Source organism: Monopterus albus, unplaced genomic scaffold, assembly GCF_001952655.1.
Source record: "Monopterus albus unplaced genomic scaffold, M_albus_1.0 scaffold5.1, whole genome shotgun sequence".
In the NCBI taxonomy this organism is placed as follows: Eukaryota; Metazoa; Chordata; class Actinopteri; order Synbranchiformes; family Synbranchidae; genus Monopterus; species Monopterus albus.
This window is the reverse complement of record NW_018127885.1, coordinates 2,373,812-2,377,237: the sequence shown is the minus strand read 5'-3', so window position 1 is coordinate 2,377,237 and position 3,426 is coordinate 2,373,812.

Genomic DNA, 3,426 nt, shown 5'->3' with positions numbered 1-3,426 from the left:
GGAACCATGGACTCAAGAAGCTGTAACTTCACTGCTGCTGAAACCAATGCACTACTAGAGGGTGTTCGGTGCCATTATGGAACAATAGTGGGAAGTTTTACTTCTGCTAAGGATGCCAACAAAAAGAAAAATGATGTTTGGATTTTAATCACAGACAATGTGAATGCCATAGGGTCTGGCCAGAGGAGGACCACAGACCAAATCAAATTGCGGTGGAAGAATCTTAAGGCCAGGGCAACAAAGGACCATGCTGAAGCCAAAAACCCACAAACAGGCAACAAGCCATTTAAGAGGGGGGATTACACAGATGTGGTCCTCGACATCATTGGAGGTGAGAAGTCGCAAGCTCTTCATGGTATTCAAGGTGTTGTAGGGGATGGCGAGCCTTGGATTGAGGAGGAGGAGGTGAATCTGCCAGTTCCTCCTGAGGCTGATCCAGAGAGCGTATTTATATTGAATCTCAGCTCTGTTCCTGAGGAAGAAGCTGGATCCTCATTGGTTGAGCCAGTGGTAGTTGCCACAGGATCTCAGAGCAAAGGCTTGAAGAGGCCTTCATCAAACAAAGATGATGATTACAAGGCACTTCTGCAAAAAGAGACTGAAAGGGCAGAAGCACAGCTTCATCTGGCAGAGGAACAACTGACTCTGACCAAACTGCAGCAAACCAAGGCCAGACTTGAGATCCGCCTCCTAAAGGCTACGCTCAGACAAGCTGTTCTCTCCACATCAGATGAGGAAGTCTGAAATTAGTGTGGCGTATTTGACATTAGGTCACTTTTCTTAATTCAATACATCTATATTTGAAACTTGTTATAAATATCCTCGATGTACAGTGTTTGTGTTGTAGGTCTCAGATGAGCGGACTGCTGGAAGAGGATGGGGTGGGGTTTTTCTTGTGTTTAGTTTCTTTTAAATGTGTGTGTTTTCATTTCAAATAATAATAAACGTATATTGACCCCACACTGGCTATTCTACTTGTTGCTCTTTACATATCTATAGTTCTACATTGTGATTTCCTATCCTGTTTGAGCACTGGTTATCCAGATTTGGTGATCCTGAAAAGTTCCTATCCGGATCAGATTGATCCAATCCGATGTTGCTTTGAAAAACTGGCTCAAGAAGTAAGCTGGATTACGTGATCACGGATCGCAAAAAAAGGATTACTGAATCCGGATCAATTTTATCCGGATTAAACCTTTTGAAAAACCGGGCCGAGGTGATAACTATTTTTCATGATCAACCTCACACATCTCGCTTTAGCTGTATGCATGGGATGTGTATGTGGTGTATATATATATATGTGTATGTGTGATTATTCAGAATTTTAGAAGGCAGTTTTACACAGAACAGACTGTGTCTTTTGTCCGGAACGGAGAAAAGAACGGAGGAGTACTGACGTCATCATGGATGTGACGTCAACGGCTGAAAGATCAAAGGGCTCAGCGTTAAACGTTAAAGTTTAGTTTGCAAGTTTATTTCACTCGACGATTTCACGGAACCGGAGACACATTAAAACCATTTTGCTGCCCGTACATCCACTGACGATCCTCTGAACATGACCAGATGCATTTAACAGGACAGGTGCGATTTTTAATTATGCTACAGTGGGTACGGAAAGTATTCAGACCCCCTTAAATTTTTCCCTCTTTGTTATATTGCAGCCATATGCTAAAATACTTAAACCCAATTGAGCATCTCTGGAGAGACCTGAAAATGTCAACCAATGTTTACCATCCAACCTGACAGAACTGGAGAGGATCTGCAAGGAGGAATGGCAGAGGATCCCCAAATGCAGGTGTGAAAAACTTGTTGCATCATTCCCAAAAAGACTCATGGCTGTATTAGCTCAAAAGGGTGCTTCTACTAAATACTGAGCAAAGGGTCTGAATACTTATGACCATGTGATATTTCAGTTTTTCTTTTTTAATAAATCTGCAAAAATGTCAAAAATTCTGTGTTTTTGTGTTCTGTCAATATGGGGTGCTGTGTGTACATTAATGAGGAAATTAAATGAACTTAAATGATTTTAGCATATGGCTGCAATATAAAAAAGAGGGAAAAATTTAAGGGCGTCTGAATACTTTCCGTACCCACTGTACGTATTCAGCAATATGCAAGGCTCGCGACTGTGATCGCTAAAAAAAATGTGAGTTACCAACGGATTACTTTGGATATCTCAAAAACTAAAACCCTCGAGAACACAATCTTTCTTTCCAGGTCAAAGTAAGTGTACAGTTTATAACTTTAATCCCAAACCATAAATGTGAGACATAAAATGTGCCATCGAAATAATTTTCCACATTGTCTGTTAGCTAATCTCTGATTTACAAAAAAAAACTCATATTAATCCCAATCTGACCCCAGAAACACACACACTTTTTCGGCTCACATACAGGCTGCACTCTGGATCACCTACAATACATTCACAACTATTTTGATAATCGTATAAAAATAACATGAAAAGATGAGAAAAAGGAATTAAGAAACAGGTAGAGAAGAGGAGAGGAGATGAGTTGGGTGCATAATGGCATCTTAACATCTCGAACGGGTAAGTATAATTTTATTTGCTTTAATTACATTTTATATAGTAGATTTTATTTGCTTTAAATACATTTTATACAGTAGTCATGAACCAATCATCTGTGCCTTAGTTTTTTAACTAAGGCACAGCTCCTCTGGTCTTCTATTTATCTTTCAGAGTGAGGAGAGAGGAAGTGATGGAGGGCAGGATGAAGTGTAAGACCTTTCATGTGTGCAGTAAATATCAGTTTATCTAATGCTGTTAACGGTTTTATGTAGTCATCGGTTCCCACTTCATCTGAATTTCTAAATATTCCATTTTGTCTTATTTGTTTTTTTTCAGGAGTATGGAGGAGAGGACGGTACAGGCATCCCCTGGCAAGCTGAGGAGAGGCTGTTAGGCCTGCCCATTTAGAAGCTTTAGTTACTTTTCATAATTTTAGTTTCCTTTATTTACTTTTCATACCTTTGTTTTCCTTGCTTATACATATTAAAACTGTATTGATGGCTGCTGTATTTTACTGAGTGAAATTTTAGAACTGTATACTACAAATTCTGTAGAGACAGGATGTCTGTATCTTCAAGTAACCAGACGGCCTATTTTACATGTTAACAAAGACCTGTTGGTCTGTTTTGCACCTTCACCTAGACCCACTTAGCATATTCCAAATTCTCCTTTGTCATGGGGTATCTTGCAGAGATAGGGTGCCTATAACCTGAGATGACCACCTGGCCCGTTTAACATACTCACTAGGTCCTACAATAGCATCAAGCATACAGGGGGGCCTGCAGCCCAGACCACTCGTTGTTCAGTGTTCATCGATCAAGCTGCCACCTGAGAAGCACACACACACTCACACCTGGTTTAGATCACATTTCAGCAAGCAGACACAGGCAGGGGTTGAC